Source organism: Brachyistius frenatus, unplaced genomic scaffold (assembly GCF_029030835.1).
Source record: "Brachyistius frenatus isolate BFR_SWC_R1_liver_20210118 unplaced genomic scaffold, ASM2903083v1 Contig_232, whole genome shotgun sequence".
NCBI lineage: Eukaryota > Metazoa > Chordata > Actinopteri > Embiotocidae > Brachyistius > Brachyistius frenatus.
Genome location: NW_027210831.1, coordinates 69,971 through 95,923, shown reverse-complemented (window position 1 = coordinate 95,923; position 25,953 = coordinate 69,971). Strand labels below are relative to the sequence as shown.

At 40.0% G+C, this 25,953-nt stretch overlaps 1 protein-coding gene across 4 annotated transcripts in view; it reads right to left on the bottom strand.

The window, feature by feature from the left end:
* Nucleotides 1–25,953, bottom strand: part of enox1 (ecto-NOX disulfide-thiol exchanger 1) — a 139,706-nt gene that overhangs the window by 86,661 nt on the left and 27,092 nt on the right. Inside the window, exon 2 of one of the 4 annotated variants that reach the window (XM_069720107.1) lies at nucleotides 415–486. The exons of 2 other annotated variants lie outside the window; for them this stretch is intronic. The gene's annotated coding sequence lies outside the window, so the exon portion shown is untranslated. The remainder of the gene's footprint in view (nucleotides 1–414; nucleotides 487–25,953) is intronic. One more of the 4 variants, XM_069720108.1, reaches the window with a different exon arrangement.

Genomic DNA, 25,953 nt, shown 5'->3' with positions numbered 1-25,953 from the left:
GTGTGTGTGTGTGTGTGTGTGTGTGTGTGTGTGTGTGTGGCAGAGCCTCCAGCAGGCGACAGCGCTGAGTCACAGAAAATGACCAGATGGTGTTTGTGAAAGAGGGAGGAGAGGGAAAATGGAAAACGAGAGAGGGAGGACGAGGTAAACAAAGAGCAAAGAGAGAAAGGGATGATGGGAAGCATGGAGGAAAAAGAAAGAGCAGCAAAGCAGAAGAGAGAGGGAGAGACAGAGGGAGAGAGTGTTTTGTAGCTAGCATTCCTCCAGCCGTGACTGCTCTCTGCATTTTAAACACCTTCCCTTCTGTCGCTGACAGACCGGGCTCTGCAGGACGGGCCAATTAGCATCGCTCACACACACATACAGGCCCAGAAACAGACATATACACACAGACAGCAAGCAAAAAAATCCTGCCTTTGAATATTTACGTTCGTCTGGCAGAAGGACGGGAAGGAACGTCCACATTTTGACCAGAGGAAAATCCATCTGAAGACAAGAGAGCAACAGTGATGAAGGTTTCAGTCCAACTCAACAGACCCATTAAAGACAAGTCAGGCTAAATCCCCAACATGAATAGAATAGAATAGAATAGAATAGAATAGAATAGAATAGAATAGAATAGAATAGAATAGAATAGAATAGAATAGAATAGAATAGAATAGAATGCATAAAGTAATCCTATTCTATTATTCTAAATTCTATAATGGAACAAGAAATTAGTTCCCATGGCATGTAGACTATCATTTACTAACAATACCACAGACAAAATGACGACACAGCTGTTAGTAAAGACAAAAATAGTGATGCCGATGATGATGATGACGATTAAGCGTCCGAAATCTCACTTAGTTTGACACTATTGCTTAAACTAAGGAGCACCCAATGCAGGGAATGAGTGAACAAGCGAATAATATCAGACTCACATGCTCGCAGCATGTTTACCGCCACCAGGGAGGCTACGTTTCCTGTGTGGCTTTTTGGTTTGTTTTTCAGCAGAATTACGGACAAATTGGTGGAAGGATGTATCATGAGCCGAAATACATTTTGGAGAGGATTCAGTTTATTGGCCAGATCCACCAATAATTTTTCATTTTTTATTGACATTGTAAGATAGGACCTTTGGTCTACTAAATGCCAGACAAGTTAATCCTGGATCCTGTGTGTCACTTCTGATGTCACGTTAAGCATATTGTGTCAAATCCTGTGGCCAATGCACTGTTCTGTTCTTTTCTGCTGTTTATGGGTTTATATTAGTCTCTTTGAAGGCAACGTTATGCAATTGGAATTGCGGGTCCACACTGTAGAAAACAACCCATTATCTACGTCTAGCTGTCCCCACCCTGCTAGCTGTCCCCCAGCAGGTTCCAAGCAGCCGGGCTGGCTGGGCGACGGAAACCATAGGTATGAATCGGTCGAGGCATCTCAGAGTCTGGATCTGACAGGGGCTTCCTTCTTCCTGAGATCTCCTGTGCTGTGATACGGCACTAAATAAATAAAGTGGACCTGAAAAATCCAGGAGATGGTAGTAAAGGGGTTTTAGAAATACAATGACTCCATATTACAATCCATATTCATAGGTATTTGTAATTCTCTGGGATACTCATGTATTTACTCAAACTTAATACAGTATGCAGCTGTTATGGAGACCTGTGGGACTGGTTTCATAAGGGAGGACTGGAACTGGTACAACAGCTTAGATGTGAGGGCTCAGCTAAGCACAAGCGTATTTTGACACCATTCATAAAATTGAATTAAAAAATCCATATATATGTTGGTGGTAGCAGTTGTCGATTTGCATGCCAATGAAAAGTGGACTATTGAGCTCTCCAACTGCCCTATTAGTTACCATTGTTGTCATCATCTCTGTAAGAGAATATCAATCGGCAACTCTGGCTCTCAAATGTTAACGTTTGCTTAATTTCTTGTGAGAGTAATACAAAGTACTCTATAAATCTTTGAGTTTAACCATACACTGTATATAAAAGTGGACCCTTCCAGGTCTAAGGCCGATGCAGAAGTGCGTTAAGCTGCCATACCACCGGTTGCCGCTAGAGGTTGGCTCCAAAAAGCCTCCAGTTCCATAGACTCCCATTCAACGACTCTCATAAAAAATATTTTTCCACGAGTTATTTCAGTGTTGTTAGCTAAAGTCACTTTTTTTTTTTTTTTTCTGTCAGTCCATCTGAAAATAATCCCATCATTAATTTAAGATAAGGTTAAAAAAAAAAAGCTATGTTTTTGTGGGCGTGTCTGTTTGATTGACATACCTGTGGTCCAGTCAGGTTAAGGCTATCGGTGGGCGGGACGTAGTATGGCATGGTTTCCAATCAGATCAAGTGAGATCCCCCCGCTTGCAACCCCCCCCCCCCCCCCAGCTCGTCTAAATATGGTCACTACTGACTACCTGGCGACGGCCAAATTCCAAACTCGTGGCTTTATAATGACCGTTTACAAACCAATGGGCGAAGTCCCTATTGGTTGCCGCTTGGGTTTAAACCTGTCTTTTAAAAAAAAAATTAAAAAAAAAGACATCTAAAGACATCACATTTCGCTTTAGGAAATTATATAATTGTATAATAATAATTGTGATTTTGTGTCTTCTGACATGTTACGGCCCAAATGAGGAAATGAGGAATAAAGAAGATAGCTGTCAGATTCAAGGGTTTTCAGAGAGTTTAAATCCATCAAAGCTTGGAGATATTGGCTGAATTAATTGTTAGCACTTCCTGTTGGTAATGTTTGCATGGATGTACAGTCAACTATCACTGGATTATTCTGGAAAAAAAGCAACAATAACCATCCCTTGAGATGTAGTTCAGTAAAATTTTCCAAACACAATTTATTTTCTGTTTTATGATTCATTGTGAGGCGAGGTGTGATATTATCTTGTGTGTAGGTGAGAGTTGATTATTATTCAGAGTGAAAGTTAAAGTAAATACTCTTCTCCTCGTCATAGCTTTAACTCTAACATGCAGCATTTTCTATCCCGCTCCTGACAGCACAAATGAAACGACTCCTTACAGACATTTTTTTTTTAAAAACAGCGTTGTATAATAAAGTGGCTGTGATTATTTTTTAAATATTGTATCACAGCATGCATGTAACAAACAATGTAGTTAAATGTGACATTTTTGATGTCCTGGAGGTCCTGTCATGATAGACAACAGACAGGGTTTAAAAAAAAGAAATTGCTCAAACAGCAGCTTTGCATTAAAACATTTTAAACAAAACTTAAACTGATGACCACAAACCTATTTTCAAATTTGATTCATTTGCACTGGACCTTTCTTTATTAATAATGTGGGAATAGGTGTGTGTCTCCTACACTGGCAAAGCAAAAAATCATCAACTGTCAAGTAAGTTCTCATCAAAAGGTTGAAACAAAAAGTTCTGGGACGAACGAACGGTGTGCAGCACCGAGACATGCACGCAGCACAGAGAAGCTGTCGTCTCTCTGAGTAAATATTCAAACTTTTGTTGCTTAATCAACATCAGCGCCTGAGTTGCACACGTTTTTGAGACCACTGGTCTGTGCTTCTTCCATTTCTCCATGAACATGAAACTTGAGGAGAGACCGTACATCAAATTTTGTGTTAAATTTTTGGGGAATAGACAGAAGTCACAGGGTGGCAAATCCGGCAAGTAGGAGTAATGGAGAGTAACGATTGTGTTGTTGTGGGTGAGAAACTTGAGAAACTGTGTGACTTTGTTCCATCCTCTGCACAGCTTCTTATTCCACCGGCGGCATGTCTGTCTGTCCGTTTTATCTTCCTTCCTGATTTGGTAATGTTTCCTTTATTTCTGTGCTTCTATCGTGGGTAAATGTTGTTAAACAGCTTGTTTTTTGTCCGTTTTGTGGTTATTGTTGTCATTTCCTACTTTGTGCTGCAGCCTACAGACAACGTTAATACAACCTGATGTGTTTTAGTCATTAAAAACATGAGTCTTTCTAATTATTCTGTAACTACTTCACATACTGTGTCTGTAGCAGGAGGAGAATGCATTTCTTGTCCAAATTGAGACTGCGGGGGTAGACGGTGATGTAGTAAAGTTTTTTTACGACCAGGAGTTTGCACATGGCTGTTCTATTTTTGAAAAGGTTCCCGGAGTTTTATTCTGTTTTGTGCTGAAGTGTCTGATTCTGTCATTTTTCTTGGAAGGACAGTTTCCCTGGACAAAAGTAGGAGTAGAAACTGTGTCCACATACTTTTGGCCATATTTGTCTTATCAATTAATAGATGTGTTCGCAGAAACAAGGATGACACAGGAAGAAGCAATCGAAACCCGCAATGGAACAAGATTTTTAAAAGAGAAGAAATAAATGAATAAGAATAAGCAAAATAACGATGACAGAATTTGAAAATGAATGAAAACTGAATGCAGCGTGTCTGCGTGTGTTCTCAGCCTCTTATTATATTCATGCTAAATGGGCTGATTGACAGAAGCAGCGGGCTGAGGCGGCGCCGTCTGTTCCCATCCCATCTAATCGCAATCAAGGAAAACTAAGAGTGGCAGAAATCGTCTCAGAGCCTCGTCTGTGTTCCCATAACTGCGGTCACAGCCGATACCGCGGCCACTCCTCAAGGCCTGGACATGACTCTGACAGCTCTGAATTGGACCTACGACCATCTGAAATTCAACGCTGCATTTCAGATGATTTAATTTGAGCATTTTTACAACTAAAAACCTATAAAACGTGACTACAGCTGTGTCTGGGGTATTACGAGGTCACCTCAACAAGCCATGCTAATGAAATCCTTTTTGTGCTGCTTAACAGCTGATTAAAACTTTAGACACAAGCCAATATGGGCCTCGGTAAACAATATCAGTCTCACCACTCCGAGGACATCTGCCATGTTAGACACTCTGAATCTAATCCTGCTTTAACATGATGTACCCAATTACTGGGACAAATAACATCCAGATGACAGTGATGACATCAGACAACAAGATGCAGCGGCACAGAGGGAGACCAACAGATGACAGGGGAGATCGTACAGCAGCAGCACTTTTTGGAGCTCTGGAAAGAACAGGGAAGAGTTTACATGGACATGCATGGAGAAATCTGGTCCTGCATGTGCAAGTGATGAATACAAATGTATCCTGGTTTCTGATTAGTGCATGCTGTTTGTGCACAAAGCAGCCTGACTTGTTGGGAAACTGATGTCCTCTATCATCTCTACTACTAATTGGTCATCTTTTCCATGATTTCTCCATCTGGATGACCAAGTAGTTTTTCATTATCTGGGGCTTTTTTTCTGCCGCTGTTGTTTGTGTTTCACTTAGCTGTGGTGCCTGCTGCATTTAGAAACATCGATGTGTACAACAGTATCCTGCCTTCTTTCACTGGAGTCTAACTAGAATTTTCAGGTTTCTTGAAAGATGGATAAATGTAATCCAGGTTTCTGAAATCAGGATCTGATGTTTGCACCTACAAACAGGATGACAGGATTTTTTTATAAAGCCAATCATAACATATTAAACCTTTTTATGTTTTTCTTTAGACCCAGTTCTTTGTTTGGGAAAATGGTGGTTTGGTATAATACAGAAAAAGTCCACGGTGACTTGAAACAGAATGGATTTATTCATATTTAAACCAGAGTTGGGAGTCTGGATATGAACCCCTGGTCCCACAGTGCCATTGTTGAGTGCTTTATACACTCTCCATCCACCCTGACACCTCCTGGTAGTGCAGTTAATAAATGTGGCACTTCATTCATTCAAATAGATGTAGCCTTTGAACATAATCCAGCCAGGAATTACATCACTGGGAATACAATTTAGTAATATATGAAAATAATTTCTAGTAGACAGTGTGTAGTGAAGAAGACATGAAAGCATTAAACTGAGTGTAGCAACAGAAAAATACATTTGTATAACTACTTGTAGTGGTTTACATGGTGTCAATCGGGGAGACGATGTTTGGTGTGAATTTAAGGATGTGTGTCAGAGATCAAAATACATAAATAAAATAAAGGTTCAGACAACGGAAAGTTTTAAGGCTTTTAATTTATTCTAAATTAGCAAACCGTATCCACTTAAATTCTTGACAAATCAGGTTAGATTTCTTCAGACTATTTATCTTTTAATTTGTCATCCACAATGTCAAACTTCATCCCTCGTGACACGTTGTGGTGCACTACTAACAGCCTGGGAACAGGAAGTGCTTTACAGCAGCTGCAGGAAGTAATGGAAGACGTGTAGAATAATAATAAACTCCACTATGTCACTTTCTTCTTCTGTAAGCAAGGGATTCTGGAGAGTCTTAATTATAATGCAATGCATGCTGGCATAATTTCAACTTGAAACAGTCAAACTGAACTAATTGCACTGAATAAAAATGAAAGAAATGTTTATTTAATAAGGATAACGTAAACATTAATCCATTCAGTTACCAGACAGTTTCTCTATTCGCAGATTACTAATAACCCGTAATTATTATTTATGGCACTCAACAGAGCACCTTTTTATTTGTGAAGGCAGCATCCTTAATCTAAAACTGGGTCTGAATCTATTCCTTAAAAATAACTGAATAACTCCAATTTAAAGTGGATGTGAAATGTGTTTCAGAGTGTGCTAAATGCAACTGCAGGGAAAATCTAAAACTGACCAAAAAAAAGTCTCCGCGGATGGGTCTGCTTCCAGAAATCTGATGAGAGCTCCAGATGTTTTGGCTTTCTATTCCACATTCCCATTTATGTGTGTTTCTATGAGTGTGTGTGTGCCAAAGACAGGGAGGCGGTGGAACGGAGGTTGAATTAAACGTACATTAACCCCAATTTCTAAGCGCAGAGGTCAGTAAAACTATAGAGAGACGGGAAGTGAAAGAAAGCCTCTCTCTTTCAGATTTTAGCACACACACTTTCTTGAATTTCTATATTTGTAGGGACCCTAACTGACATGATGCTTTCCCATTTCCCTAGACATGAACCTAAATCTCACTCCTAAAGCCAAGTATGAACCCTCAAACAATCCTTTGAAGGTCTGACAAAATGACAACTGGCCAAAATGCCCTTCTTTGTCTAAAACTCAGTTTAGTTCTCACAACGATAGAAATCTGAACACACAGGATGAACTGCACAACCCTGCTATGCTGAACTTTATAAAAAGAAGAGAGCAAAGTCACTTCTAATCAGCCCAAGTCATTTGTCTATCTCTAGTTAATTCTCTCGTTAATAACCATCTCAAACTTGTAATTGAGTCCTGCATCAGTTTTTTCTTCAGTGCTCCTGGATTGTGACGGAGGGAATTTCACATCGTGGAACAGACGGCATCAGTCCATTAAAAGAGTCAAACTGAACTCTGAAATCTACCTCAATAAATCTGTCAGCTCACACACACTTTCATATGTGGTGCTCCAAAGATCGTTCATACAATAATTTATCAGTCAAATAAAAGCAGTCAATGCACAGATGTCTAAATGTCCTACCCATGTGTATCTATCATCGGGCCGGGAGATATAATACAATGCATTTTAATGCCAATCTTTGTCTCTACACACTAGGACAAAATGTGATTTGAAAACAGTTTTCTTTATTAAAACTATACACGTTTCCCTGGTAACCAGGGCTATTTTGTTATAATTCCACAGCCCCACTGTGTTTAATGTGTTTGTTTGTCCTTTTTATATATTACATTTTTAAATGAGTTTTTATGTGGCATACTTTATCCAGTTTTATGCCTTTTTTGTAATTTGATGGGTTAATTGGTTTTATTTTTTTCCTTAAAGCACTTCACATTATCATTTTGAAAGGTGCTATAGAAATCAAGTTTATTATTACTGTTGTACATGCCAGACCAAAAACAGAAAAGCACCAACAAGGAGAATATTGTCCTTTTTAATATTTAAAATATTGTAAAGAAAAACAACACAAGTTATGCAATAAATGCGCGATTCACATCCTCATTAAACAATGCTTCTCCACATCTTTCCTTGTGTCAAATGCTTATGTAATGTTGACTACAAGAACTCCCGTGACCAGGTGCATTATTTTATGTTTTTCACAGCATTTTTCTTCCTTGTCCTGAGTCCCACATGCTGGAGCCACATCCCACAATTTGATTGGCTGTTTTGAAGAGTCAACACTGCAGAACAGACACTTTTCTTAAATGTGGCTATTGACCAAAGGATGCAAGTGAAAAGCATGGAAGGCAGTTACCATGCAACCGTGCTTAGTGTCAATCAAACTGCATACATGGGTCAAGTGCAGGTTAGTCTCTCACTATCTCTGCTGCCAACTATTGGACATCCAACAGGGAAAATTGGAATTCATCACAAGATTTGCAGATTTAAGCAGAATATGAAGGAAACTATCTCGATGAAAAGGAAATGCAGCTACAACCAGAACTGGAAACAGAACTGTGTCGAGTTGGTGGAAGATGCAATTCTTATAGAATGTTTTGCCTTGTTTGTGAATTCATAAGATTCTCACAAGAAATGTGTGTCTCAAAAAGGGCACACAGAGAAAATAAAACCTATTTGCCAGACAGATAAGGAAACAGAAGCTGAAATAACCTCCAGTCATACAAGGTCAACAGACTGTAGTCATCAGCCAGCACTACATAAGACCATTTACTGTGAAACTTTGGCTTCCTTTGATGTTCACTGTATTTATTTAGCGTGGGAGTTCATGAAGTTGCATTCAAATAAATTGGAGTTTGTTTATAAATTCAAAATGCTAAAGGCTTGACCTGTAACCTGCATGGTATATTGTGTGTGTGTATTTTATAAGGATAGACAACCAAAACTTTAGTTTACCTATCAGATGCACCATACTCTTTTCCCGACATCCAGTTTGCTGGGTTCTGGTCACCTTAACAAGAACCACTGAGATAATCAAAATATTTGCTTCACTTGTCATAATGTTGGTTCATCTGTGTATGATCTCCTGCTACCTCGGGTTCTCTGGGTGTCTGGAAAACCTCCAAAGTAAGGCATCCCGGAGGATCCTTAAGAGATGACCGGACCAGCTGACCTGGCTCCGTTCAATATGAAAGAGCAGCTCCTTCCTGATCTCTGAGCTCCTCTCCCTATATCTAAAGCTCAGCATGGCCGCCACATCCAGGGAATTCATTTCAGGTGCTGGTCTCTTTCTTTCGGTTACTACACAAATATGACAAAATAAAAAGCTTTGCCTTCAGGCTCTTAACAGTGGCTCAAAATGTCCACTGTGAAAAACCACTGAAAAAAAACTCCTCCATCTCCCTTTCAGATTCTTGTCTCTTCCTATACAGTTTGCTGATGCTGCAGAGTTGCTGCAGCTCCAACAAAAGCAGCGGTGAATAAACTGGAACACAGAAAGAAAACAGATTACTGCTTCATCACAATGATGCTTTTATTGCTAAAGAATAGTTTAGGAGCAGGGAAATCACAGCAGGGGACTTTCATTTCTTATCACCACCAACACAATTTTCAGTCGCAATCAAAAAAATTCTGCTATCTGAAAACACTGAGGAAAGTTTATTCAGCGTAGGTTGGTACGACGTGCGGCGCAGTCACACAAACAACTAAACAATTCAGGGGGGAAGCTGCAGCGGCGTCAATTGAAAACACACACTTGTACATCACTATTCAAAGCTATATAATCACAGATATATACAACTAGGATTCCAGTGGAATTTTTTTTTATAGTAGTAGAGGGACACACACACACACACACACACACACACACACACACACACACACACACACACACACACACACACACACACACACACACACACACACACACACACACACACACACACTGCGGCCTGCACAGATGTGTCTCTGGTGATTTTCTAATGGAAGCACTGTTGCGTAGAAGAGTTTATTCAAAGAGCAGGCAGCAACTTCTCATCTGATTCACACCAGCAATTAAGGAGCAGCCTCATGCCTTTGGGGGAGGGGAGGGTGGGAAAAGAGAGGACGAGAGGGGTGGGGGTGGGGGGGACCAGAGGAAAAGAGAGAGAGATCAGAGGAATCGTCGAATCACGAGGCGATAAGGTTTTCTTTTGTGCATAAGCCCCCTTTGCTTCCTCCTATATTCAGATCGACTCTTTGTCAGGCATTGGTTTGTGACTCTATTGTCACATTCTGTATCTATTCACACCACAGCTCAGCCAATTTTGTCAATTGGGATGCATGCAAACGGGGAGGTTTTATTATGACTCGATCAAAGAGATGGCAGGTGGAATGGCATCATTTTATTAAAAAAAAAAAAAAAAAAAAAACCTTCCAGATGAATAACTACCTGATATTCATGAGATATAATATTACACATGTTTGTGTCAGAGCTGAAGGCGTCGTTGGATGTAATTCATTGTCATGGCATAAGTTACCGGTTTACCATTGTGTTAAAAAACTCATTTCCCTGTTTATTTCCTCTGAGCTGCCACCAGTGATTCATAACAGGATCACGCTACAGGATATTAAGAGACTTGATTTCTCGTCACAGATGTTTTATGAGCAAAAACACCAAAACAGTCTCTGGTTTGAGCATCTCACATGACCAGTTTCTGCTTCTCTTTTTTCCTGTCTGAAAGTGAATTTAATACATTTTAGTTTTGGACAGTTGGTCGGGCAAAACAAGCAAACTGAAGCCATAACTGGGCTGTGACAGGTGTGAATGGCACTGTTCAACATTTTTAACATCATAAAGAGTAAATGATTAATCAACTCATCAAGGAAATAATGTAGCAGATCAATTTATAATGAAAATAATTGTTTAAAAGAGACTCAAAGTCCATCAGACTCACATTTATTTCTGTTTCAAACTGCTGCTTTCTCTTTACTGTGATCATCATTCTCCCAAAGCTTAACCACAGCAGTGTCGAAACACAAACATTTAAATTTTTGGATTTGTAACAGTTTTGGAAGATGTAGTTGACCTGTCTATTTCCAGAGTCACATCAGAAAACACGTATGTGTTGCTCTGGCAGTAGATGGTTTGATTTGGATGACTTGTGGGATATAAACCCCACAATTGAGTCAGTCTGCAAACAGTCACAATAAACAGTTGTGAACACCTAACATCTAGTGGGTGTGGTAATCATGAAGCGGGCAAAAAAGGAGGTCAGCTGACGTTGTTGTAGTGCCACAAAGTCAGCATAGAGAGGAGGTCGAGGTGGATGGATGGATCAACAAAACAATGGGTTTGTTAATTCCTCATTTTCAAACCAATAGTTGACATTGTTTTATTTAGCCATGACTGAAACTGCCACTTTATTATTGAAACTACAAAGTTTAAGGTCCACCAAGATTAACAAGGTCCCCTAAGTCTTATTTCAACCGAAACTATGATCTTTCTCTGGACCTAATCAAGTTTTTGTTGTGCCTAAACCTAACCAAGCCTCCACCATTGCAGAGACACATTATAAAAGGATGAGTTGCAGTGTACATTTTTCAAATTTTTTTTTAATAGTTTTAGTTTTTATTTGTGATATATCTTTAGCTACTGATACAAATCAACGATATGGTCATTTAGTTTGAAAAACAGCACACAGCTATGTTTCCCTGAGCTTTTCTATGAACAATATTAGTCACTGTGGCCAAACTCATAAGGTAATTTTACCGTAGTTCCATTAAACAGCAATATCTACTGTAAAGCTACCACAACTGAAAACAGTCTGCATCATAAAGATGAGGTCGAGCATTTAGCGCAGGTGTCTCTGAGTCGCCTTTTCCTAACTAAGGCAGCAACGTCCTGCTGCAGCTAGGCTGTAAGCAGTCACAATCCTTTAACATCTTGGCTATAAAAGACATTTTTCCAGAGGCAAGACACATGTAAAGGAGTCCCTGTCAGTTTGCTAACATGGCTGATATTCTTCTGCATGACCACGTTCATGGATCTGACACCGTCATCTCCTCCTGCTGCCATGAAGTATTAAACAGGACTGGAGGACAGATTTAAACCCCAGACCAGAGAAACACAAATCCATGTGAAGATCGAGTTTGTCAGCAAGTGAATGTTTCACAGAAAAGTATTCAAAGAGGCGGCAGCAGAATTCTCAGTGTCGAGGATGTTTAGACCACAGAGGACAGACTCAAGGTCGAACCACACAGCAGTGAATTATTCACCACCCAGAAAAAACACACACACACACACGCACGCACACACACACACACACACACACACACACACACACACACACACACACACACACACACACACACACACACACACACACACACACACACACACACACACACACACACACACACACACACACACATCTCCCTTTCACTCTGCAGTAAGTATACTTGTGTAAGACTTATTTGTAACATCAAATATGATTTTTGTCAGGAACGTTTTGTGAAAACTCTCTCTGTGCAAGTAAAATCAATTCACACTAAGAAGTAACTCCAGATGGTGATAAATGGAGTACCAGATTAAAAAGTACAACATTTCTCCTCTCTTGTAGAGAAGTATAAAACCACATGAACTGGAAATACTCATAAAGTAAATGTACTCCCCAGTGTCTGCTTTTTTAACAGATTTTTTTTTTTTTTTTTATTCTTCCTGAAGAATTTAAAATTACTGTTGTCCAAAATAAGAGTCTGATTGTTTACAGGTTGCATCAGGTAAAACACTCTGGTTGCACAATTATTTCACCGCAGTTTAATAAAACTGCCTCACAGCAAGCTTTAAGATGAGCACAAGTCTTGACAGGAAATAGAAGACTTGTGTAGGAAACTGCTCAGTTATCTTCTGTCTGTAGACCATGATGATAGCAAAGTGAAAACAGAGGCTTTTTTTGTTTTGAACAGCGAATAAAACTAAAACAGAATGAAAATGACAAAATATTGTATGGAAATCACAGTGAATAAATCGTCTAAACAGAAGTCTCTGAACATGTAAATACCTGACTGTTAGACTTGGACTGATAACCTAACCTGCATTATGACCTCCCTGATGAAAGCCTGAGTCTCTCTCAATCTGCAGGTCCCTCTCACAGTATCTCCTGCCTCACGCCTGCTGCAGTGCTGAAACGTATGACAATCTGTAACTTTCCATTTCAATAAGCCCCACAGCAAAACGAGCGAGCTGCCCAGCATCGATCTGTTTTTCCTCAGGTTTTATGGAGGGCAGGAGGGAGGAGGACATGTCAGATTTTCCCTTAGCTGGATGGCAGGCAGCGGCTGGTCTAGACATGAAATCACCAACCACAGGATGTGACACAGATACAGAGAGACTGGATGTGAACGCTCCCCACTGCACCGGGTTTTAAAGGTAAAGCAGCAAAGGCACCATCTTCTTTTCACACGGTGAAGCCTATATCAATACTTTACCAGTTTACATCTTGTAAAGAAAACCGAGCTGGGGAGGAGCGAGTCATGGATCTCACTCTCTGATTGGAAACCTGAGGACACCTCGCCCCGTACACCAGTAGCAGAAACCTGAATGTCCACATGCCCATCAATCAAACAGACATGTCCCTACAAAATACAGCTTTTTGAGTCCTAATTTCTAATTAATGATGGAATAATTTGTGGATGTACCACCAGAAAACTAGAGAAGAAGGAGTGACTTTAGCTAACAGCACCATGACGACAAGTGGAAAACATTTATTGACTTTGTATTTCATGGGAGAAGTTGAATGGGAGTCTATGGAGCCGGAGGCATTTTGGAGCCAATCCCTAGTGACCCTCTGTGGTATTGCACTTTTTTGGCAGGTCCGCATTGGCCTCATTTTTCAGACCTGGAACCTAGGTATAGCTATGTATCCACCACATGACAACACATTGTTATTCTTTTAGATTAATGAATACAGAAACACGCAGCAAATAGAGAAAACATTGATATTTGGATATAAAACACAAGTGTTGTACTTAAGTACAATTCTAAGGTACTTGGGCCTGGAACACACTCCCTGCGTGGCCTCTGTTACCTGTTGCTGCGTGGCGTCATTTCATATTGACGTCCATATTAACGGATGACAGCAGCCGCACTAAAACGTCTCAAACCTCCACGTGCGTGTCGCGTCATTTATAAAATAGAACCGACGCCTATTTTTTAAGCATTCAGTTCCCAGGTAAAATATGCAGCTAAACGATCTATGATTACATCTATACTGTAAAATCACAGCAAATACCCAGTGTAGGCTCTAATTATATCATGGTGATACCTTACCAGGTGTGAGTTGTCTCCGCTCCTCCCTCCTTGCTCTGTATCACTCTTCTGTGTTGTGGGTGTGTCTGTGTATCCGGTGCTGTTCAAGGGTAAACAAAAACCATGTGGCTGCTTTTTGGTTCCAACTCATCACTTGTCGGATCTCAAACATACGATACTGATGGCCATTATCAAAGAGAAACTCATTGCTTTACTGGCAGGACCTGCAGCTGCAGCACCGCATCTGACAGGCTGCTGACACGCAGCCGGTGTGGACACACACGCAAGCAAGCCACAGTTAAGACGAGCGTAAAAGGTAACGCACACGCCACAGGCACTGTGTCCAAGGCCTTCCTGGCATATTTTCCAACTGATGTTACTTCACACTTGTCCTTTAATCCAGGCTGATCTGGTGAAATAAATCAATCTTGTAAACAGCCCTGCTCCCCTCTGATGTTCAACCTTGAACAGAATATATAGATTTGAAGGACCATTTTTTTGTAGTACATATTTACGTTTCACCACAGCCTGGGACCTCAATATCTCTACTGTATTTATAAAGAGGGAAATAATTGTTCACGTCGTTGTACAGAATGCTGCTCTTTAATTCCCATCTGATCCAACAGATTTCTCCCTGATGATCCTGTTCCTCCGTCCTGCCATAACAAGACACCGCTGCCTTTCCTTGCCCTCTCCTTCAATTGCGTTTTTCTTACTTCTCTCGCTGTTTTTCTGCCCCTGTTTCCTCCCTCTCTCTCTCTTTTCTCGCCTTTCTCCCCACCAGTCACAGTGATGAAGTGACCAGTGAGTAGCCGTCCCTGCCGGTAATCACCACGGTAACTCATGGCAGCGCCGCGGCGACGGCAACACGCCATCCATCACCGCCTCCGCTGCTGCAGGAAACTGATATATCAAGATGTAAATTCTGGTCCTGCCGCTTTTTCCACTGTCTCAGAGAAGGGGGGAAAAGAAGGAGGATATGATGGGGGAGGAGAAGAGGAAAAGGGTAGCAGGAGAATAACGAGGAATGGAGGACAACTGAGAGGTGAGGAAGAGGAGGGAGAAAATGAGGGGATGCGGGGGAAGAGGTAAAGGAGGGTAAACAGAGGATGGCTGAAGAGAAGGGGGGATTAAATAATGGAAGAAAGGATGAGCGGAGGAGCGGGAAGGGGAGAAAGAACAGGGGCACAAAAGGAAGAGAAGAAAAGAGCAATAAGGGAATATACTGCAGCAGAGGAGATGGTGGATAGGTGGTGAAAAGAAAACAAAGCAACTGAAAAAAGGGGGAAATAGGGGGAAAGAGATAAAGAAAGGAGGGAGAAGAGGAGAAAAAGGGAAATAAAAAGAAGAGGGAGGAGAAAACTAAATGTATGATGAGGACAGAAATGTTAATCCATCCTAATCCAGCCTTATTGCTTTCTCTCAGCCTGCAGTTAACACACACATAAACACACAGAGCAGTAACATGTTGGCCTTCCATATACACTCGTGTACGTAACAGTGGTGGAATACTCGGATCATTTGCTTCAGTAAAAATATGAAACAGTCAAAATACGCCTTAACAAATAAAAGTCCTGCATGTGAGCAAAAGTATGTCAGTGAAATAAAAAAAAGTGTACTTAAAGTATTATAAGTAAAAATGTCCACAGTGAGTGTCAAGGCTATAATTAATGCATTAATGAGTAAGTTGAATACATAAGCAGAGCATGAAGATGAAGAAGCAGAATACAGCTGGAATATGTCCAATTCGTGTTCTAAGAGGAGCACAAGTGAGTTCCTTCACAAATTTCAAATTTAAGTTTTCACAGACTCTCCTGAAAAAAACTTCAGCCCTCAGCTGCCATGGAGCAAGAGAAAAGTAAAGAGATGCCACAATGTCCACAAATACTTCCTTTTAAATAGAGTGTAGTGTAGTAGGTTACAGCGGTCTGTGTTCAAGATAAAACAGTAGATTAAATATATTGAGTGAGTATTTATCTTTCATCTAATTACTTGGATTATTTTCTGATATTTATAAATGATTGTAATAATCTCATAAAGGATAAAACATGTTTTTGATCATAAAATATATCTTAATCTGCCGTATGTAAAAGGGATGAAAGAGTGCTTGAAAAACGACCGAGTCATTTAAGGATTATTCAAGCTACTGTCTAATTAAACAAATGTTGTCTTAATTAATTTACTTCACTTTATAAACTGTCAGTTAATAAACTTGATGGTAGCCGCTGTTTGTGTTTTAAACCTTTGAAAACATTTGGTTTTCTGCCACTGTGGGTTGGTCAGTCAGACATCAAGAAGATGGACAAACCAAATTTGAAGACAAATCAAACAGTTTCATTTATCAGTTGATCTATTAATCAGATAAACAAGATCAGAGTCAGAATGGATGTGAGCATGAGGGCTCCCCAAAAATACCAAAGCCAAACATTATGGCTTGTGATCATTTCTGTCATCGACCTCTTTTTTTTTTTTTTTTACAGTTTGCATGCATTTATAATTAAAAGCACTTCATATAGGCCTGAGGAAAGACTGTAAAGACAATCCAATACTCAACAACAAACAAGATACCTGGTGAATGGCTGGACCATGTATGAAACACTAGAGGGTTTTTAATTTGAAACTAGGGCTTTTAATTATAAAGGGATAACAATGGTGTAATTTCACTTAGACACTCACTCAGTGACTGACATTTGTGTTTTTAGCCAAGAATGTTGTAGTGTGGAGCGCTCGTATGAAGCTGATGCATTAACTGTTTCTATCTATTCCAAGTCAGCAGCTAAGGGCTCCATTTGACTTTTGAAATGATGGAACATCCTGTTAAAAGTTTAAGCCAAAGACAATCTGAACCTCATCGGTTTAAAATTCCAGGCACACTTTCTACATTGATATAAACACTTGTTTGGGTTCGTGGATGAAAGACGGTTAAGTTACTGTCAGTAATATGAGCCTAAACTTTAGTCCAGCACCATCTTTCTATCTATTGCAGTGAAACTACATGTTGAAAACACCTTTCTGATTAACTACACATCAAACAGAGCAGAGAGAGCATGAATGCACGAAACAGCTAAATCACTCCTCAGATCATCATTTCACAAACTTTTTCTTAGTCCTCCATTCTACATCAGGACAGTTACTACCCTGGAAAACTGCAAATCCACATAGCAGAGCCAATAAACAATTGTTGGTCACGAAACCCAAACCCAAAGTCTCTGCACCTAAGTAGTGTCTGAGAACATGACCGCTGTTTGCGGATTTTGTAAAAAGCGTTGCCTAAAACATCCGAGGACTCACCTGCTAACGTTAGCTTATTCAACAAAATCAACTGTACAACTTTGTCAGACTGGCCTCATCCTTAGGATTCTTGCCAAAATCTTGTGAAAAGGTCCACAGATAAGACAGATATGTGCTGTATATGAAAAGACACGCAGCCCTGGATGGCACCTCAGATTAGTTTGAATATATTAGGTGCCAGTTATTTTTATTTTTTTTGTACAGACAGAGCAGCAATATTCTGTTTGACCCACTAAATAATGCAAGAGAAGAAAACTGATAATCATTGGCTGCTGTCATTGAGTTGATAAAATTGATAAAATTGATAAAACGGAAAAGATAACACAAAGTGAAGTTCATATCTGTGTCCAGAGACCGAAAACTGAGAGGAAAGTAAGGAACAAAGTTACCTGATGCCAAAAACCAAATAATCCTGAAGAAGACTTTCAAAAGAGACTATTGAATTGAATCCAAATCCAGTCTGCAGGGCAGAGTATTTAACATATAAGAATGACAGGAAGGCCTCATACACAGACTGCAATGGACTCCAACTACAGACCAGCAAGCTGCATGTCAAAATCTGCACCACTGAGTAAGCAAACAGCTTTATTTTACTATAACCCAAATTAAAAAAATATTTCTTCCAAACAATGGTTTGTCTACAAACTCAGCAACAAAGAGTGGCTGTCTCACCAGATGTCATCAGAGACATGGTTGGATCTTTAAGGGCAGATCCAGGGACAAGTTTCTATAATACATTATTAACATGGTAAGACAAGACGAACAATCTCTTCTGGGTGAAAATCTCCTCAATGATATTTCATTCTTCTGGTAAAAATGTGACAAGTCAAAGTGTTTGGATAAGGGCTATTTATCTTACACCCAGCCACACCGGTACAAAAAGACAGTGGAAATAAACATAGGACTTACTGTTGTTCTGCAAAAACGCACATCTGATGGTCCATGTGGAGACAAACACAGAGTTCACCATTAGGCCCTGTGTTGAGGCGTTCGTGTTGTCCTAATGAAGTGAATGTGTGTGTTGAGATCTCTTCAGCTTTCAGCTATGACATCATCTCCTCCCAGTCCCCCAAAGCAACGCACTGACTCCCTGAATGTTAATGGGTGTGTGCTGGATTCACGGCTGGTGGAGGTGGTGAGTCTCTATAAAACTGTGTTACGATTTACTGCATCCTGAGGGGGAGAGCGCTGCACACACACACACACACACACACACACACACACACACACACACACACACACACACACACACACACACACACACACACAGAGCAACAGCTGGGCAGTGCTGACCTTTCTAAATAAAGGGGTAAGCTACAGAAATCCACAAGGAAACAAAAGCAATAAAAGTGTGTGTGGTAAGAAACAACACAAAGAGATGATCAGATCTTGACAAAAGTCTGTTCAGTCCACAGTCAAAAGGGCCACCTTAACTAATTAATCTCACTGACAACGAATCAGATAATCAGAATAAGGAGTGTGACATCACACCTGTTGTATTTTTTTACATCAAGTATAACAGGCTTGTAAAGTGTGACTAATGGACTGTAAGAAAACCATATAACCTGCCGCTGAATTACACTGATTAATCATATAGAGTATAAAAACGTGTGATAATAGCAAAGGAAATAAAGGAAACGGAGAAAGGAAATAAAAACAGGCTTTTTCATTAATTTGTCTGTGTTAGTCATTGCAGCAGTGAAACAGTAAAACCATCAGACAAATCTGGAAAAAAACAATATTACCTGTTATCACAACAAAAAAAACATTACGTTGCCCCATAAGTCAAACCTATCAGATAAAAACACAAAACACAGATAACACTTTTTAAAAATAGCACAGCTTCAAGTTCACTGCTTTAATATGTGGAGAAATGCAAAAACAGACAAGATATGCTAAGTTAAGATCAGACCATCACTGTTTGGAGGAGGAGTTTCATGGGGTGTCAGTTTTGCTAAGTGACCGAGTTAATACACAATTTAAATGCATGAAATTACAGCATGTTATCGAGTGATATCATGTTCTGTTATTTGCAAAAAAAAAAATAGTTTTAAAGATATTAAAGCATTATGGTGGTGGACTGTTGTGGAGCGGCCCGTGAAGCCGAAGTGACTGATCACTGTTTAATGTTCAGTGGAGTGGAGAGAACAGTGTGTTGGAGCCAGAGAGAGCCATATGGCAAAGACAGTCCCGAGCCAAAGCAGTCCAGACTGGAATGAACCAGTCCGGCTTCCAGCAGCTCCTCTCTGCACACAGACTGAACAGTATGCTGTCACATGGTGAGACTGGGAACCACGGAGCATACTCCAGAGATGATTGACAGGTGCTCTGCTACTGTTATAAAGTGACTGACCTGAAGGCAAAACCCACACAACTCTTACTATCTTATAGTTTTAACTAAATTTCACCGGCTATTTCTAAAAAAAAAAGATGTACATGAGGGTTTTATATTCACAATATCAACGAAAAAAAATACCTTCCGTACACAGGAATGACACCATGGAAACAAGACAATGTATGTTTGATGATTATTTACGCTTCATAATTTGAGAGCAGCTGTGAATGTTAAAAATAATTTCATGACATCACTGTGACTCTCCTGACATCACTGTTCACAGAATCAGCTGCACATACAAACTGAATGGTGCTGAAAACAACCCACAACTGCTCTGCTCCTCCAGAACTCACTGAAAGTAAATACAAAGTGTGGAAATGACCCCACTTACCTGAATTACTGAGAACACGGCTTGAACAGCGGGGCGCTGTTGACTTTCCCTCTTTATCTTTGTCTTTCATTCTGCTCTTACTTCTTTTATTTATCCGTTCTTGGTCTCCTATGTGTGAGTGTTTTATTTATCTCCTTGTTTTCTCTTTCATTATTACCTCAACACAGCCAAACTGATTGGAATGCAAATGATGAATAAATCTGCATAGTGCTTAACGAGATTATCTCTCTGCTACGCAGTCTGATTGCACTTGTGAAAATGAGAGTGATTGATGTGGATCAAACGTGACTTTATGAGGGCAGTACTAATTCGTTAGTGACCCAGGATTATATAACACCCTCTAATCCATTCAGTTTTGTTTTTTTAAAACAGTGCCTCAGCAGCTCCCTGGTATTCCTCAAACAGTTTGTTTTAACAATACTCAACACTAAATATCCACAATTTTAAAGAGCTTCCTTAAGATTTTATCTGAAAAGTGTTTCAGATTGCTGGTGACAACATAGATCTACTCCAATAAAATAAGATGGATAAAAATTAAAGAGTGAAATGTTTGACAGCGTCACTGTTACAATGCCTAAACCCAGACACAGTGTGTGTCTGTTTGGTTTATTGTCATAGAAACAGGACGCCGCTGAAGCGGGTTACAGGTTTAGTGCAGAACAACATTTTCTTTGATACTAGAGGGTTTGGGTTACAACTGATCTGCAAATGAAGATGAACCTAAAGACACTTTTCTAGTTTTTCATTATGTCAAATTTGTAAATAGTACCTGATAGCTGGTACTATTTTTGGTTTCACCTTTAGTGAGGTTTCAAGTGGGTGCAGTCGATGCTAAAAGGTGACGTTAAAACACTGCAGACCACTCATTGGTCAGAGAGAATCATCACAATCACTGCGTCCCTGTATGCGCATCATGGGACATCCTGCACAAACCCGCCATTGTTAACCAACCAAGATACGATCGAGGACACCATATTTCTTGTCACTTGGACTACTGGATTAATGACAGCCTGCAAAACCAGGCGGTGGTCAGTTGAGGAGCTTCAGACGTTCCTCTGTGAGAGTTGCTGACAAAAAGTTCCAACGAGCGTGTGACGTTGAAGATGACATCACAGTCGTGTTAGATGTAGTAACAATGCAGCATTGAGGGAATAATATCTGCAGTGGAAAATGAAATCAAGACCTGGACATGGTACCAGAAGCAAACAGGGTTGACTGGAGTAGAGCCAGTACCCTCAGCTGCCTCGGCCCTGCTGCTATAAATGCACAAGTAGCTTTCCAGGTCAGATTTCTAACTCGGGGAACCCGAAGACCTCAGAAACGCACACTCTCCTGGAAAAATGTTGCCATTCAGCTTCTGTGGCCACAGAAGAAGAAGAAAAAAGAGGTGCCACGACTTCCAAAGTCTGATGGGAAAGTCTTTAGTTTGTTCAGAATTAGAACAGCTTCAGCTGAAAAACGCCGGGGAGGCCTCGTCAGTCCATCCACACTGAACAGCAGAACAGTGGAGTGATGCAGCTCTGTCAACAAATTGCAATAATCAGAAGCATGAGAATGTAATTAGTTATTACTGTAGTGACTGATTTGTGGTTGGTATGAGCCACTCTCTGTGTGCAGTAAAGAAACATGAAATACATCGACATTTACTGAAAAACTACCCATAAATTTAGCAGTTAAAGGGTAATGCTACATTACTTTGTTTTAATATCATAAAAGAACCAAAAGAAAGAAACTATATAGTTAAGGCTGTACATCGTAATCATTAATCAGTAGGAAACATTATAAATGAGTGCTATCCACTTATTCTATTTCCAGACTTCTTTGCAGTCTGCTCCATTTATATAGTGTTTAGCAGCAGAACAGGATTTAAAGCTGACCCGTGTGATGATCCGACACCTTCATAATTACTGGATTTAAACTGCAGTAGACGTGTGAAGCCAGCAGCGAGCTTCACATGCAAACCCTCATTCATAAATACACTATGATACAATGCATTTCCCTTCTCACAAGTGGAGAAAGACGAGCGAAAGGAGTCCGAAATGTTAATCTGATAGTAATAAATTCATTGGCACAGATGTCTCAGCTGAATACTGAAAGACAAGTGAGAAGCTCAAGATACTTGTAGGTCCGCTCTCCAAAACAAAGCCCCAGGTCTCTGCAGACCAGCCTCTCTATTCATCACACACCACCGCAGTCACAATAGCTGCTGTCTACTGAAACAAAACACACCCACTAATTGTGTGTTTTGTGTGCGCTTCCTCTTTTATGGCCCTCTGCTTCACGTTGATCAATCACAGGCGTGGCGAGAGAGAGCAGGGTAAGCGGGGAGGCCTGGGCGGCGGTGGTTGAGGGGATGTACCCGCAAAGCACCTATTGGCACCATCCGTGTTCCAGCGAGCCCTCATATAAATCACTGTTAATGACACCGGGACGAAGAGAGAGGAGGAGGAGGAGGAGGAGGAGGAGGAGGAGGAGGAGGAGCTATTTGGCTAAATATTCTGCTCAAAGCTGTTCAGCATGTTGCTGTAGTTTATGAGACGTTCACCTGCCTATAGTAGGAAAACATGGGTTTTCTGGTTCAGATGGGAGCTCAGTGGGTTTTTATTTCGTTAATTAATTAATTAAATTCTTTAATTAATTAATTATTTTATTTAATTTCCTTTATTAAACCAGGAGAACTTCACAAGGTGTGTTTCCATTCATGTGTTTTCATGTGTGGTAACTCTAAAAAAAAATTACAGAATTTTGAAATTATGCAAAATGTGAAAAGACACAAATCATGTTCATCAACATGCACTGAAGTTTCAAATTCAATATAGAGACATGAAATAGACATAAATATCAGATCTGCGTGGAGCAACAAGGAAACTGTAACCGTCCTCACATTAATACATGACCTTGGAAAGGAGCTCTTTTAGTGACATCAACTCATTGTGTCTTCTTCTTCTGCAATAATAAAATGCTACCGACAAGAGAAGTCAGCTATCACAGCACAGCGGGCAATGTACTGTCTTTCCACTAGAGGGCTGACACACTGTCAGCGTCAAAGCTTTGTATAAGGAGGTTTAAAAAAGCATGTGCTTTAGGACAACAAAAACAAGTGGAAAAACATGTGGCTACAAACAAACACACATCCATATTGTCTTCTCCCAGACTCAAACAATAGCCTTTGGTTTTGGGGTCCTTGACATACACCTTCCTTTTTGAAAGGACTTTACACAATTCTGTACTTTGTCTAATGAGGTCCGTTGAGTGACGTTTGTCTCATAACCTCATTATGTGACCTGTCTCAGTTGTCTTCTGCTCACGCCAAGGTGACACCAGGCATCAGAAAAACCAACTGTCTAAAGGTCACTCTGCCCCCTATTGGGCTGGTGGGTGTATTACATTATTTGCCGTGATCCTGGGCAGGAGAACGAGTGCCACCAGCTGTTCATCTCAACAAACTAACTCCTAAAATTCACATGACAGTAATAGATAGAAACGGACATGAATTCACATTTTATTTGCTAATTTTCACAGACTCTAGTTAAAAATTGGACGAAAAAGCGGCTACTTAACATAAGCTAACATTAGCAGCTTCTCATTTACGTAAAGCCTGACTGTTGCCTTTGTCCTTAAAATGTCAGTGTCAGCTCTGGTGACGTCAGATCAGGAGGAGGTCTCATTCATATTTTTGGTGTCCAATGAAACTTCAGTCTGTTGGTTAATATGCTGTTTCACGAGTCAACTGTTTTAACAAAGTGGACTCTCCTCTCCAGAGAAATAATCAGCTGACTGCAGCATCTTAAATACAGCACAGGTCCACGGCAACTGTTTATGCGTCAGATCAATATTTGGAGTTCATTCAGCTCAGAGATGAGAAACAGACCCTCCAATATGGATCAAATAGTTGTTGTTTTTTTATAAATCAGCTGTAAAAGTCAGTACAGTGCAGCTGTTTTCTCTGAGTCTCAACAATCATCATCAATCAATAATCTTCTGCTGATCAGTTTGAGATGATTAATTAGGCTTCTTTAATATTAATGTGTTTCATTTAGTAGCTGTCAGTAAAAACGTGTTTTTCTGCATGGTCATAATTCACAATTCTGAACTGAGAGGCAAATGATGCAAATTAAAGATATATGATTAAAAAGAATAATAAAGGATCTGGGTTTTAAAAGTGGATTTGATCAAATGCTATTGAACCCCAACCCTAGACCTGCCTAACACTTAGGGCTGAAACTCATGGTGATTTCTTCAAATGTCTTTTTTGTCTGACCATCAGTCCAAAACCAAAAGACACAAAAGTTTACTGTAAAGAAAATATTTTCAGAGGTGGAATCTGAAAATGTTCATCAGTTTTCCTTAAAACCACCAAAAAAAACTGTTTCCATGAAAACAGTTGCAGATTAATATTCTGTCAATTGACTCATCATTACAGCTCTACACTTAATACAAAATGCATGCTGCTAGATAAATAAACATAAACAGTTTTTTAAAATTGTCCAATTTGATACATTCATACCTATTTTTAAAGGACAAAGAAAAAGGCTTTTTATGCAGTAGATCTATTTGTTCATGGTGCTGAAAGTGAAATAGTTTCAGGAGAGTCCGAGAAGAAGACACTCCTCTGCTAAATACGAACGTAAAGTAAGCTTAGCTTAGCATCAAGACTGGAAACAAAGGGAAACGGATAGCCTGGTTAGCTGACCTGTGCAAAGGTAAAAGTTTCATCCTTTAACTTACAAACACTATTCATCTGAATACAGACACCAACTGCAGATAGCACATTCAAGCTTTTCTGTGTACTAAACTGTTCTTCATTTTGACCGGAAATATCGACAGTGAGCTAAAACGCTGCTGCTGGCACATTATCCGGAGCTCTTTGCTAATCAAACAGAGAGGACAGATAAAAGGTATGAGCAGAGATTCATTAGTGTCTGAATCTGGGTATTTTACAGTCTGAAAGCCGGATATCAGAACCAATCTATAGTCCCTTTCCTTAATGACTGTCTGAAACTGCAGCCTGCACACACAGTGAAGCTGTTTTAGGGATTGAGAGGCCTGTCTAAGTTGTGGGTACCAGCGGTAAATAGCTGTGATCAGGATTTTCCTCATGTACAATGAGGACGGGCAGAGAGTGTGATTTGATGTGATGTGCAAAGAGAGGCTGGTTTGCTTTGTAAGTGGCAATCCAGACGCCCTGCTACTCTCACTTTAAAGCTGACACACCGACTGGATGGCTGGTTGGCCACTTTATTCTGGAACCGGCTGGAATGATTGTTTTGGAAGCTTTGCTGGTGACAGACCAGTTAAGGCAACATATGAATGGGAAGCAGATTTAAACGTGAATATGCAAATGGTGCATGATGGTGATCCACCACGGAAATACTGCACGGCCCCTACAACATGTAAACAAAGACACTTCAGATACAGAAAACACAACCAAATTCAGACATTAAACTGCTAGTTTCTCATATGAAACTTGAATATTGTCTGAAAAATCAGGTCCAGACATTGCTCTTTTACTCATTTAGCAGGAGATTGCAAGACTTATTCTCATCTACTGGAAATACTCCATTTGGTTTCGGTAAAAGGTGGTGCCTTGATGGACCCTGCATAATGTCATCAATACACCCACCTTCATGCTCTGAATTCTTTGGACAGTGACCTCCTCTAGTCACACATGGGCTCAAAATTACATTTGTATAATGAACTGGCAGGGCATAGTCATTTTAATGTCCATTTTCATTCATTTGGATATATGGTTTTTCATATGCAGCTCCTCTCCGTAATGTTCTAGGAAGTTTATAGTTGCAGTGCTTGTGTGAAAGCATTATATGGTTAAAAAAAAAAATGACTTT